This window comes from Colobus angolensis, unplaced genomic scaffold, assembly GCF_000951035.1.
Source record: "Colobus angolensis palliatus isolate OR3802 unplaced genomic scaffold, Cang.pa_1.0 Scaffold273, whole genome shotgun sequence".
Taxonomy (NCBI): Eukaryota; Metazoa; Chordata; class Mammalia; order Primates; family Cercopithecidae; genus Colobus; species Colobus angolensis.
This window is the reverse complement of record NW_012115966.1, coordinates 1,634,948-1,649,861: the sequence shown is the minus strand read 5'-3', so window position 1 is coordinate 1,649,861 and position 14,914 is coordinate 1,634,948. Positions and strand designations below refer to the sequence as shown.

At 45.2% G+C, this 14,914-nt stretch overlaps 1 long non-coding RNA gene across 1 annotated transcript; it reads right to left on the bottom strand.

Annotated features, from left to right (window-relative positions):
- Window positions 1-11,855: 11,855 nt before the first annotated feature.
- On the bottom strand, window positions 11,856-14,151 carry LOC105516055. Its single transcript, XR_001002432.1, has 2 exons — window positions 13,713-14,151; window positions 11,856-13,002 (listed from the first exon to the last, which is right to left on the bottom strand). It is a non-coding gene; the product is annotated as an uncharacterized LOC105516055 (long non-coding RNA).
- Window positions 14,152-14,914: the final 763 nt, after the last annotated feature.

The following is a 14,914-nucleotide window of genomic DNA, read 5'->3' as shown; positions in this document are numbered from 1 at the left end:
GGCGTCCAGGTCACAGGTAAGTGAGAGACAAATGATTGCCTTCTTTTGAGTTTCTGATAGGCCTTTCCAAAGGAGGCAATCAGAATATGCATCTATTTCAATGAGCAGAGGGATGGCTTTGAATAGAATGGGAGGCAGGTTTACCCTAAGCAGTTTCCAGCTTGAATTTTCTTTTTAGCTTACTGATTTTGGGGGCCCAAGATACTTTCCTTTCACAAACTCATATAACCTACTCTCCAGCCTCAGTGTCTTGCTGATCCTCTGAGACCTCCCTGAACATGAACTTCAGTTCTGACTCCAAACACTTCTACCTGAACTCTCTCCGTTTTAAGAACGGGGCATTTTGTTTTTCTGAGTTCTCTCAGTCAAAACAAAGAGGAATTTTTTAAAGTTCCTTGAGGACATTAGGCACTTACGTATCAAGCAAACTCTTCTTTTTTTCTTCCAGTTCTCAGTAAATGACAGGAATCAGTGCATAGTTGTGAGTGCCTATTTTGTGTCAGACTCTGTGCAAGCACTAAATATAAAATTTTGCATAAGACATAGTCTCTGCTCTCAGACAACTTATAATTTAGCAGCAGAGACTAACATCTAAATGAACAATGAGTTGTGTGTTAAGTCCCGATCAAGGAAAGCATTGTACCCTGTGGGAACAAAAATTTAAAATACGTGCATTTAAATTAGCCTGTGGGAGGTAGAGAAATGTCAGTCAGGATAAACCAAAAAAGCTTAATACACGCTTTTTTCTTACTTACCCTTGATATCGGATGTGATCAACAGGGGCCCTGCTCTTTGTAGTCTGTTAGAGACCTAGGCTGATGGAGGCTTTAACATGGCACCTGCTCTGAGTCTAGACCACTGCGGTGGTCAGATACGGTGACTTACTCACTGGCTCTTAAAACTTCTACCTGGAAAATGTGTGTAATTTCTATTTGTGTTTAATTGGCCAAACAAGTCAGGAGACGACACTTAAGTTAAAGAGTGTCATGAAGCTTTCCCAATGGGAAAACAATCAGAAATCTTTGGTGACCATCACCACAGGGATTATCAGATGCGACTTCAAATCTGATTTGAAGGCTAAGGGAGGTGGGGGAAAAGCAAGAGGCAGAGGGGACAACATGTATTAAAGTGTGAAAATATAAAAGTGAATGTGGTGCTTTTTGGCAATTTATATTTATAAATTTATGTAACATTTATCTGTTTCAAGTGCTCTAAAATATATATATTTTTTGAGACAGAGTCTTGCTGTGTCAGCTAGGCTGGAGTGCAGTGGCATGATCTCGGCTCACAGCAATCTCTGCCTCCCAGATTCAAGTGATTCCCTTGTCTCAGCCTCCTGAGTAGCTGGGATTACAGGCATGCATCACCATGCCTAGCTAATTTTTTTTATTTCTAGTAGAGATGGGGTTTTGCCATGTTGACCAGGCTGGTCTTGAACCCCTGATCTTAAGTGATCCACCTGCCTCCACCTCCCAAAGTGCTGGGATTACAGGTGTGAGCCACCACACCTGGCCCAAGTGCTCTAGAAATATTGACTTCATTCTCATTGTAGCAGGACAAGCCGCAGACAAGAACCCCTCAGGCACTGAGTTGTAGAAGGAAAACGCTTTATTCAGTTGGGAGCATCAGCAGACTCATGTCTCCAAAAACCAAGCTCCTCGAGTGAGCAATTTCTGTCCCTTTTAAGGGTTTATGACTCTAAGGGGGTCTCTGTGAGAGGATCATGATCGATTGAGCAAGTAGGGGGTACGTGACTGGGGGCTGCATGTGCCGGTAATCAGAACAGAACAGAACAGGACAGGGATTTTCACAGTGCTTTTCCATACAATGTCTGGAATCTATAGATAACAGAACCAGTTAGGTCAGGGGTTAACTACCAGGCCCGGAATGCAGTGCCGGGCTGTCTGACTACTGATTTCTTTTCTGTCTTTTCTTTAAGGCAGAAACTTTTTCTTTGAGGCAGAAATTGGGCATAAGACAATATGAGGGGTGGTCTCCTCCCTTATTGCCCCATTTTGAGAACTTCACTCATTAGTGGGAGTTCTCACTTTCATCCTCATTACCCATGTCTTCTTGCAAGACAGATCAATAGTGATTCATATAGTACACTTGTGCTGAAGCATTTTGGTGGACTAAGGTAGTGATGAAGCTTTTCATCATTTGAAGAAGTACAGGTAGCAAACAAGGGAGCAGTAAAGAGGTTCCTATTACTATTATAACTCCTATTATAAGAGTTTTAAATCCTCCTAGTGCTGGGAACCATTTTCCAAACATGGTCCCAGGATCAAATCTATGCCACACTTGCACGGGCACATGTGCCAGGTTTGTCATATCTCTAACTATGTCTTCAACTACTTGACCTTGATCATCTATGTGTAGACAGCAATTAGTAAGGTTAAATTTCCCACAGACCCATCCTTCAGCTGCTAGCAAGTAGTCAAGAGACAATCTATTTTGATAGATAGCATTTCTCATCTGAGTTTCTTGCTGGGCCAGAATAGTCAAGGCTCTGCCAGTTTTATTAGTGATTATTTCTGAGACAGCTTGTAACTGTATGATTTGGTTGAGCATGTAAATGGGAGTCTGGTATCCCCAAGAGCCATCTTGTGCCCAAGTAGCAGGCCCATAATATTGTATGATTCTCTCAGGGGGACATTCATCATCTTTCCAATTTCCTATAGCTATGCTTTGCTTTTTGTGGGAAGCATAGACAGGGAAGCCCGGGAGCTCGCCTATTTTTATGGGCAGTAGGAAGAAAGATGGTTTAATAGTGCCAATAACACAACTACTTGCCCACTGGTCAGGTAATTTGGTGTAAGCTCTATGCCCACATATCCAGTATAATCCAGTGGGGGCTGTCCAGTCCCGACAGGACTCTGGGTGGGTCCACATGGTTTGCAACTTTGGGAATTTACTAAGCGGATCTCTTTCAGTGTGGTTTGAACTCCACCAAGGGGCTGTTTTTGTAGTACTATACAGTTTTTGCCCAAGGTAGCTGAGTCTTCCTACAGGAAGGGTGAAGTCCTTCCTCACCCTTGCAGTATTGTCTAATAATTGAGGTTTTTCAGGTCCCAGAAGTTGCCAGTCTCTTAATTTATTTTAAAAACAGTAGTCATAGGGGGCTCAGATGGATTATAGCACACATCAGGCTGGTCACTTCCTGGGCTACATACCTTGTATAGCATTATACAAGTAAGTTCCTTTTAGAGTCCCATTACACTTGTAATAACCATAAAATAATAGGACTGTAGCAACCTTTTGTTCTACCTCAATGACTTGATGTATATACTGGGAACAGTCCTCAGTCTGAGGAAGGTCAGTTGAAGTCCTTACTGTACAAGTCCAAATTTCAAGGAAAATGAATCCCATGATAATTCTTCTCATGCTTCAGCTGTGCATGGACCAGTCAGCTTCCAGGTGTGACTGGAGCGGGGCTTGTCATCCTCCTCAGAGTCACTTTGCAGGGGTTGTCCAGGCTCGGTTTTGCCTCCCAGGTTTCAGTGGCTACAGGTTTCACATAGCTGTGGTGGATCCAGGATGGGATTTTTTCTACCTTTACAGCCGTGGGGGTGGTCAGGATGATGGTTTGATGTCCTTTCCACCGTGGCCGCAAAGAGACTACATTCTAGTCCCTGGTCCACAGGTGATCACCTGGAGAGAAAGGGTGAACTGGGGAGAATAATCTAATGGGACCCCTCTCATTTACCCAAGTTGAGATTGTCTGTGTAAATTTTCCCAACGCCTGTAGCTGTCACTGTAACTCAATTTCACCTGACTCTCAGGGAGTGTCTGGAGTCCCCATAGTATAGAAGGAGGCCTATGATACAGTATTTCATAAGGTGAGTATCCTGTTTTCTTAGAAGGGGTGCATCTAATTTTAAACAATACCATAGGAAGGGCCTGTATCCATTTTAATCCTGTTTCCTGACATACTTTCCCTAAACTAATTTTGATGGTTTGATTCATTCGCTCCACCTTTCCGCAACTCTGAGGTCAGTAGGCAGCATGTAGCTTCCAAGTGATTCCTAATGCCTTTGCTGTCTTCTGTACCAAGTCAGCCACAAATGCTGGCCTGTTATCTGAGCCGATTCATAAGGGCATTCCAAACCTAGGAATAAGATCTTGAAGAAGCACACGAGTTGCTTTGTAGGCCTTTTCAGTTTGTGTTGGATAAGCCTCCACCCACCCAGAGTAAGTACACACAAGAACCAGCAAACACTTGTTACCTCCACATTTCAGCATTTCTGTGAAATCTACCTGAAGATCCTCAAAAGGAGCTGCTCCATAAGCTTGTATGCCGGGTGGAACAGTGGGACCTTGCCTCACATTGTGCTGTTGGCAAGTAATGCACCGCTGTGCTACTGCTTTGGCAAGGGCTGGCTAGTGTGAGACGTAGAAGTACCAGCCTAACAACTTTTCAACTGACTCTTGACCTAGATGAGTGGTTTCATGCACGGCCAGTATGATTGTGGTTCCCACCAACTGTGGCACAGCTACCCTCCCATCTAGCAGTCTGATCCATCCTTCTTTTATTACTTGGCCCACTTCTGCATGGAATGTCTTTTTCTTCCTTAGAATAGTTAGGTACCAGGTCAGGTGTTTGACGGAGTAAGGGGCCTGCTACTGATGCCCATTAAGGGGTAGATGCTGCTTTTCGAGCTTCTGAGTCAGTTCAAGAATTTCCTAAGGCCACTGAGGTGGAGTCTCGCTGAAGTCCCCTGCAGTGCATGACTGTCCACCTTCTGAGGTTTCCACACTGCCTCTAATAATTGTAGAATTTCTTGTTGATATTTTATGTCCTTTCCCCCAGAGTTTAACAGGCCCTTTTCCTTATATAATGCTCCATGCACTTGGAGGATTAGAAAGGCATATCGAGAGTCAGTGTAGATGTTTACAGTCTTACCTTCACTGAGTTCTAGAGCCTGAGTTAAAGCAATGAGCTCAGCCTTCTGGGGTGAAGTGCTCTGTGGCAATGGTTTGGCTTCAATGACAACATCCAAAGTTACCACCGCATATCCTGCACATCTTTCTCCTTGTGGGTTGATGAAGCTGCTCCTGTCCATGTATAACTCCCAGTCTACTGATGCCTATGGCTGGTCCCAAAGGTCGGGTCTGCTAGAATAAACTGAGTCCAACACTTCTACAGTTATGTTCGAACAGGCTCTCTGATACTGGAAGCAGAGTGGTGGGATTTAGGGTGTTACAGACTTCAGTGATTATGCGGGGATTTTCACATAGCAAGCTTTGGTACTTGGTTAATCTAGCATTTGTTAGGCAATGATGTCCTTTGGTATTCATCAAAGTTACCACAGCATGGGGGACTTTTATATTCAGGTTTTGCCCAAGGGTTAGCTTATCTACTTCTTGTGCTAACAGGGCCATCACTGCCAGGGCGCTTAGACATGGGGGCCAGCCTTTGGAAACCCCATCTAGTTGTTTTGAGAGACACACCACTGGCCTTGGCCAGGGCCCTACAGTCTGGGTTAAAACTCCAACTGCCATTTTTTTCTCTTTCTGACATATTGAGTGTAAAGGGCTTTGCCAAATCTGGTAGTCCTAGGGCTGGGGCCGACGTAAGTTTTTCCTTTAACTCACAAAAGCCTTGCTGTTGTAGAGGCCCCCATTCAAAGGGCTCCCAGTCACCCCCCTTTGTAACCCTGTACAAAGGCTTGGCTAGTACTGCAGTTTGGAATCCATAATCCACAAAACCTCACAGCTGCTAGGAATTCCCTTACTTGTCTTCTGGTTTTAGGTTCCAGTAGGCTGTAGGTGACCTGCTTTCTTTCTGACCCCAGGCTACACTCCCCTTTCCGAATAGTGAATCCGAGGTAGTGTACCTGCTATCTGCAGATCTGAGCTTTCTTCCTGGACACCTTATACCCACAGTCCTCCAGGCACCAAAGCAGGGCATCCATCCCTTTTGTGCACCCGACTGCCATGGAGTGTCCCAGCAGAAGGTCGTCCACTTACTGGAGCAAGACGCAGCCTAGGTCTTTAGCAGGCAACTTTTGCAGGTCTCAAGTCAGGGCCTCCCTGAAGATAGTAGGGGAGTTCTTGATCCCTTGGGGAAGCCAGGTCCAACTGTACTGAGTAGTGACACCTGACTCTGGATCTTCCCACTGAAACACAAACAGCTTCTGGCTCTGAGGAGCTAGTCTGATGCTAAAGAAGGCATCTTTTAAGTCCAGACAGGTAAACCAGCTGTCCTCAGTCAGCAGCAACCCTAACAATTCGTAAGGCTTAGGAACTGTTGGGTGCAGAGTCACTGTAGCTTGGTTGACCAAGCACAAGTCCTGTACTGGCCGTTAGTGCTTGGGGGACAGGCAGGAGTGGGGTGTTCCATGGAGACTGGCAAGGGACTATAATTCCAAAGGCTTTTAAGTGCCTGAGATGAACCTGGATTCCTTCTAGAGCTTCTCTGGGAACTGGATACTGCTTTTGTCTAATTGACTGGGCCCCAGGTTTAACTTCTATGAGTACGGGGACTTGGTTGACTGCCAGTCCCGGAGGATTATCCTCCACCCATACTCGGGGCCATCACTTAGCTAGAGCTGGTTTTATCTCTTGGCCTAGTTCGGTTAGAAAAAGTCTCCATTCTTTTTCCCGGGGGACCACAAGGGCCATGATAACTCCTATTTCTGGTAACTTTAGCTGTAAAGAGCCCTGTTTTGTAAAGGAGATGGTGGTTCTCAGCTTGCTAAGCAATTCATTTCCCAGCAAAGGCAAGGGACAGTCAGGCATGTATAAGAACTGGTGAACTATTTCATGTCCCCCCACCGAGCAGGTCCGCAGTAGACAGAAAGCCTGCTTAGTGGAAACTCCTGTTGCTTCGATTATATCTACAGTTTTCTTGGATAAGGGGGCAACCAGGATGGTCACTACTGAATGTTCAGCACCAGTATCAACCAAAAACTTAATGTCCTTGTTCCCAATTGTAATCCTGACCGTGGGCTCCTTGGGGGCACTTAAGTGTAGAGGACTACCTGCTCACAAATGAGATGTTCCTGATAAGTCCTGCTCTTGCAAACAAAGCAGGGCGTTCCTTCCCTGCAAACAGGGAGGACAAAAGAGCCAGCTGCAAACAGCAGACCCTGAGGGCTGGTTTATGTGTAAACATCTTGAAAATCCAGAAAATCAGGGAAAGGTCAGAAAAACAACAATGTGTCTTATGACTTGGCAACATTCCACAAATGACTGTATAAAATAAAGTAGAGCGTGTCGTTCGGGGCGGCCGCCATGTTTGTCTCGTCCTGTGTTGTCTTGTGTGTTCATTCCTTTGTTTAGGAAACACGCGGACCCAACACTTAAGCCCAGTCCCCTTCAGTCTAATAGCCCTTCAGCCAGATTGTACAAAACTCCCTTGTCTTTATCTGAGGTGTTTTGCTCAGAATCACCTTGCTTTTCCTTCAGTTGAGGACACTTATCTTTCCAATGTCCTATTTCCTTACAATAGGCACATTGGTTACAATGCAAGTGTGGGCTATTAGATTGCTTGTTCTTCCCAGAGTCCCTCTTTCCCTCTCCTTTTGGGGGGAATTCCCCTAATGGCCGTGGCCAGTAAGTCAGCGTTTCTCCTGGCCTGGCATTCACCTTCCTTCACGACTTTCTCTGCAGCTTATTGCATCTCTATTCACTAACATTTGATTGGCTATTTCCAGTAACTGTGGGGTATTCATACCCTCAAACCCAGCCTGTTTCTGCAATTTTCTCCTGCTGTCTTCCACGCTTTGACTAACTAAGGCCATGTTAATCATGAGCTGATTTTCAGGGCTATTTGGATCAAAAGGAGTGTACATATGGTAAGCCTCACACAGTCTTTCATAGAATTGCACTGGACTCTCTTTTCCTTGGATGACCTCAGAGACCTTATTTACATTTGTAGTCTTTTGAGCCCCTTTCTTTAGACCTTCTGTCAATGCCTCATGGTACCATCTTAGCCCCTCTATGTCTGGTCCCTCATTTGGGTCCCACTGGGGGTCTGTTCCTGGCAGCTGAATTCTTATATATTCTTGGGGGTTTTGGTAATCTGCTGAGACATGCTCCTGTAGCCACTTAGTTGACGCCTGGAGCACCCTTCACCTTTCATCTGTATTAAAGAGGTACATGAACAGCTGGTGGCAATCAGCCCAAGTAGGATTATGAGTCTGTATAATAGTTTAGAGCAAGTCAATTAAAGTTTGAGGCTTTTCAGTGTAAGATGGAGTATTATTTTTCCAATTGAGGTCAGCAGAGGAGAAAGGTTGATACACAAAGGCATGCCTTTCCACCAGGTATCTGTCCTCATCTACCCCAGTATATTGCTGTTCTCTCAGGGGCATTTGGATTCCACTTGGGCCATAAGTGAGCTGCCAAGGGAGGAGTTTCTCCCACGGCTTCACTTCCTCTTTTGTCTACTCTGGGTGGTCTAGGAGTGTGGATATCTGGTGGAGATGTAGGTACTGTGGAACCAGGAGTGGGAAGCCCTTGCTCTCGATAAGTAGGGGTCACTGCTGGTACCAATTCCTGCCATGATTCTTCTTTTGTGGTGTGTGTGGTGTGAGTATGGTGTTTAGTCTCAAGGAAATATGGGTCAGGCACAAAGTAAGCCCACCCCACTAGGAACTAAGTTGGTTCAGACAGGACTTTTGGCACTGACTTCCCTCAGCAGGTGGAGCGAGAACCTTCTTTAACTAACTGTCCCTTTGATACTAGTACTGCTGCTGCCTGTCCTCTTAAACACTGTGGGGGATCTAAAACTAGCTGTAACCAAGAATCTATATACGGGAACTGATCTGGGTGCCCTGGCTTACAGGTTACGCTGTGCAATGTCTTCGAGACAAGGGACCTGTCCAGGCTTCCTTCTGATGGCCAACTCACCTCTAATGCTAGCCAGTATATCTCACACAAAATTCTAAGTTTTCCTGGTGTCATAGTAACTCCATAGTCTCCCTTAAATTCCTTTTTGAAAATTTTCAACATAGTTCCTAGTGGGGTGGGCTTACTTTGTGCCTGACCCATGTTTCCTTGAGACAAAACACCACACTCACACCACATGCATACCACAAAACAAAGAATGGGTAAAGAGGAACACACACACTTTTACAGTTTACACCAAACCAGAATCAAAACCAAAATCAGAGTATCAAGAAATCCAAGTCAGGTCAAAACCAAAACCAAAGTATCAAGCAATCCAAGTCAAGTCAAAAACAAAAACCAACGTGCTGGTACAGGCACATCATGGGTGATCAGGCCACGCTTCCACTCAAATGGCGTGGGCAAGTTCCAAAGACCAGTCTTACCAAGTTTCAGATGTCTGGACCCCGAGTGCCAGTTCCTTCCCAGTGTTTAGCCACTGCGTTGATCCTCCATGGGGGCCTGTCATGTGCTTCTCTGGTGAGGTGTTCCACTGGGGCAATTTCCTGCCCTCAGGGAGCACTCTCAGGATCTGCATCTTTCAAGCTGGCTGGAGTTCCCCACAGGGATGCTCCACAGGGTAGCCTAAGCTGCCTAAGGAGCTGCCTCAACCATCCATCAATCACCTCAATTCCTGGTCAGAAAACAAAGAAATGTAGCAGGATGAGCTGCAGACAAGAACCCCTCAGACACCGAGTTGTGGAAGGAAAGGGCTTTATTCAGCTGGGAGCACTGGTGGACTCACGTCTCCAAAAACCAAGCTTCCCAAGTGAGCAATTCCTGTCCCTTTTAAGGGCTTACAACTGTAAGGGGGTCCATGTGAGAGGATAGTGATCGATCGAGCAAGCAGGGGGTATGTGACGTGACTGGGGGCTACAGGCACCAATAATCAGAACGGAAAAGAACAGCACAGGGATTTTCACATTGCTTTTCCATACAATGTCTGGACTCTATAGATAACAGAACTAGTTAGATCAGGGGTTGATCTTTAACTACCAGGCCTGGAATGCAGTGCCAGGCTGTCTGACTACTGATTTCATTTCTGTCTTTTCTTTAACTCCTACTTTTTCTTTGAGGCAGAAATTGGGCATAAGACAATATGAGGGGTGGTCTCCTCCCTTATCATAACAACCTTGTGAGAGAGGGTTCATTTAACAAAGAAGACATTGAGCACAGGAGGCCACCATTTACCTGGGGCAAAGCCAGGATCTGAACCCAGATGGCCTGGCTCTGGAGTCCATGCTCCTGAGCACCATATAGTGCTGCTCCCTTGGAAATTCATAAAGGGAGGACTGGACCCAGTGCTCCAGGGCAGCAGGGGGAGGGCACATGCCAAGGATGCCTCTGAAAAGGGAGCAGAGGTGAGGTTGTGAAGGTAAGCCTGAGAAGACAGTTCCCCACCCCGCCCTGAGGTCTTAGAAGCCACTAAACATCTTTAAGCAGGGGAGTGATGTGAACAAATTTACACATTAGAAAAATCACCCACTGAATTTTATTTCTTCCCTTCCCCCACCAACCATCTGAACTTCCTAAGTCCTCTTTTTCTGTGTGGCTCATTTGCTCCACCTGTACTGCAGTTGCAGGATAAGGAATGTGCAATTTCTATACACAGTCCAAGTGTTTTCATAAGTGCTTCTTAAACTGGCTTTAAAGGCAGATCTGTGTCCATGACTACACCTGTCCCTCTCTCCCTACAGTGAACAACTGAAACAGTGAAACAACTCTAAAACAAACTTTCCTTTAATCACATAAGCTATTTCTTTCTCAATTAGAAATGCCCAGTTGCTCAACCTGCAACAATGAATACAAATGAGTTTTCCTAACACTTTGGGGAACTGCTCCACCAAATCTAATGCACCTGTTTCAAGTTTTCTTTTAAGCCCTTCTGATGCTACTTGTATAAACCCATCACTATTGTGCCTCTGTGCTTTGGATGTGCTCCCAGCCACCCCCCTACATCTGCCACTTGCTTGAAGGCAGCCATTGTGACAGCATTCTTTTCTTGGCCCATATTAGAGTTAGAACTGGGAGCTTATTGAGAACTGGGGATCCACCTCTCTTGTGGAAAGGGTCTGTTCCTCTCAGTGTTCCCTGTTCCCTGCTTTCTGGGCCAGTAAGGTCCAGGTTTTACATAACTGTTGAGTGGATTTTCACTAACATAATAATTTAAAAAAATTGAAACATGTGATTTGCCTATGTGATCTATCTGGAATTCATGTGAAATACATTTCACCTGCAGACCTGAGTTTTTTAAACTTCTCCCTTGCAAATTGCTCATTCCCTACCTTGCTGCTTTCTCTTATTATCTGTCTTTCCCGGGATTTTTTTCTCATAGGACTGCAGGACCAATCTCCTGTTTCCTTCCTTCTTCTCTTGTGGTGAGCAGACTCTAAGATGGCCCTCATGATCCCACCTCCTAGTACTCATGCCCTTGAGTGTGGGTGGGGCCAGTGACTTGCTTCTAATAGAATAAGAACAGGTGATGGGATGTCACTGCTGTGATTAGATTACATAGGACTGTAGTGTTCCTTCTTCCAGGAGACGCCTTTACTAGCTTTGGTGAAATGGGTGGCCATGTTGAGGAGGCCCCTTTTGCAAGGAGCTGAAGGTGGCTCTAGCTGACAGCCAATGATAAGTGGAGGACCTCTGTCCCACAGGAAACAAAGAACTGATGCTATCAATAATTACACAAACTTGGAGGCAGATCTTTCCCCCACTGAGCCTGGGGGTGAGATCAAAGCTCTGGCTGACCCACTGAGTGTAGTTTTCAGATGAGACCCTGAGCAGAGGACCCAGTTCAGCTGTGCCCAGACTCCTAATCCACAAAACTTGGAGACCATAAACATGTATTGTTTTAGGCTGCTACATCTGTGGGAATAGTTTAGAAGTCTTCCTTTGCCCCTGGAGTATGCAAGGTTCAGGCTCTTGTCCCATGACCATGAAAAATTAGGCACATGGACGTGGAAAGTGAGTAGGGCAGAGTAGAATCTACTGGGAAAAAGGAAAGCTCTCAGCAAAGACAGGGGTCTTGAAAGCAGGTTGTCAGTAAGACATCTGTGTTCTGTGTCTTTTATGTGGCAGAAGCCAGGAAGTCTTCTGTGGGTTTTGCCCAGATGGGAGAGGTAACATTTTCTCCTTGGGGTACTACAGCTGCGCATGCCTAAGGTTTGCCAAAGTGACTCCATCTTGGTTATTACCCATGAGTGCCTAAGCAAAACCCATGGGGGTGCTAAAACCACAAGGCTAATGTCATGTTTAATGACATTATAATGAGCTGGGTTAAATTAGGGAAATTTAGGTTGATTTATTGTGCCTGCACCAAAGTTGGGATGGTCACTTCTGAGCGACATCCTAGCTTAAGGGTAAGTTCTTACATTTTTCCTGTTAACTGTAGAGGCAGTATAGGGGCTGTCCCACGGTTGTTCTTGTGAACATAATTCCTTTCTATCCCTTCTCCTGAGACCCTCCCTCTCTATGTGCCTATCCATCCCTTAACTACCTCCTCTCTCAATAGTGTTACACAGCAATAAATAATGCATTCCCTTTTTGATTTCTGGTCATAGCACCGATCTAGCCCCAGGGACATCCTCAATTTCTCTGGCCTCCCTTAAATACACAAGGCCTTTCCTTAAAGCATACCACTCTCTCACACTATGAAAATTATATCAATAGTTATCAGAATGAAAAACTTCTGAGCTTTATACTTCTTCTGGCCAAAGGCTCCCCACACCCAAGATACTGGCCTGAACACCTAATCCCTGCTCACAGGGGGTGGCAAAACATGGCAGTTGAATTGTCTGCTTAGCACCTTCTGTCTGTACTATTCCTCCTGACATCACCAGGTGTCCCTGCCATTTGGGCCCTCTGACCATCACTAGAGAGATCCTTGGCTTCTGGTCCATAGGGGATGACAATCTGGCCTATAGGCCTGTCTCTGAAGACTATTCGGACTCTGCTTTGTGAACGGAGAGTGGTGCCAAGTCATCTCCAAAGGAGTCAGTGTTTCTTAAGTTTGCTTTCTTTTCTTAAAACTAGTTTCTACTACACAAGCAATGCATGAGTACATTCTCTTAGTTAGGAAAGCAAGTCTTAGCCTTAACTTGGAAATGCCTGTGGGGAAAAGAAAGAGCGATCAGCCTGTTACTGTGTCTATATAGAAGGAAGTAGACATAAGAGACTCCATTTAGTTCTGTATTTGAGATGCTGTTAATCTGTGACCCTACCCCCAACTTTGTCCTTACAAGAGACATGTGGTGTGGTGACTCAAAGTTTAATGGATATTGGGCTGTACAGGATGTGTCTTTGTTAAACAAGTACCTGAAGGCAGCTTGCTGGCTAAAATTCCTGCCCCTCCCTGGGCAATGGAACATCTCCGGGTAAAACCCATTGTGTGCTTTATTTACTGAGTAAGGAGAAAACCACCTTTAGGAATAAGGTGGGGCTTGCTGGAGCAATAGTGCTAAAAGGTTTATGGAGATGTTCGCATATGCATCTCAAGGCACAGCATTTTCCTTTAAACTTATTCATGTTACAAGGATTTTTGTTCATATGTCTTACTGCTGATTTCCTCCCTACAATGATCCTATTTTCCAGCCACTCCCTTATCTTTTTGATGGTAAAGATAATTATCAATAGATACTAAGGGAACTCAGAGGCCGGTGCCGGCGTGGGTCCTCTGTAAGCTGAGCGCCGGTCCCCTTGGTCCCGCTTTTCTTTCTCTATACTTTGTCTCTGTGTATTATTTCCTTTTCTCAAGTCTCTTGTTCCACCTAACGAGAAGCACCCACAGGTGTGGAGGGGCAGGCCACCCCTTCAAATGCCCTTTACCTTCCACCATGGAGTCTGGGCCTTTATCCCACTTGCCTACAGTAAGCCTGTTATGAGTTTGGTGTTTCCCTCCAGACTCTTCTCTATGCCTGGAGATCTTTTTTATTTTTTTAAGAGATAGCGTCTTGCTCAGTCACCCAGGTTGGAGTGCAGTGGCAAGAACACAGCTCACTGCAGCTTCAAATTCCTGGGCTCAAGCGATCCTCCCACCTCAGCCTCCTGAGTAGCTGGGACTATGCATGAGCAACTGTGCCCGGCTAAAAAAATTTTTTTTGGGAGACAGGGGTCTCACTATGTTGCCCAGGCTGGTCTTAAACTCCTGGCCTCAAGTGATCCTCCCACCTCAGCCTCTGAAAGTGTGGTTATTACAGCTGTGAGCAACCACACCTGGCCTGTTTTGGGGATCTTTTCATGTTAGTTCACACAGTTCAGTCTCATTCTTCCACTGCCACGTGGTACTCCATAGTATTGACAGGTATTTACATGCTTTCTGCTCATCTGTCATTACAAACAATGCCACAGTGAACATCTTAGTATTTGCCTCTTTGAATGAGTTTTTTTTTTTTTTTTTTTGAGGCAGAGTCTCGCTCTGTAGCCAGGCTGGAGTGCAGTGGCGTGATCTCAGCTCACTGCAAACTCTACCTCCTGGATTCAAGCAATTCTCCTGCCTCAGCCTCCTGAGTAGCTGGGACTATAGGCACATGCCACTATGCCCAGCTAATTTTTGTATTTTTAGTAGAAATGGGGTTTCACCATGTTGGCCAGGATGGTCTCAATCTCTTGACCTCGTGATCCTCCCACCTCAGCCTCCCAAAGTGCTGGGATTACAGGTGTAAGCCACCAAGCCCAGCCATGGATGAGTTTTTATAGCATGGAATTGTTGGGTCATAAGATATGATTTAAATTTTAGCAGATGTTGCTAAATTGTCCTCCAAAGTAGCTATACTAATTTACAAGTTGACCAGCAGGAAATGCATATCACTTTCCCAAGCCTTGCCAACACTTTAGAAACTTTTTATTCATCGGATAGAAGGAAATATGGTTTCTCACTGTTGTAATTTATAGTTCCTTGCATTATAAGCATCTTTTAGATGTTTTTGGCCACATTTCTACTTTATAAATTATTCATTGATTTTGTCCATTTTTAAGAACTCAGTTGTCTTAATGATTTACAGGTCTTTATATAATCTTTATA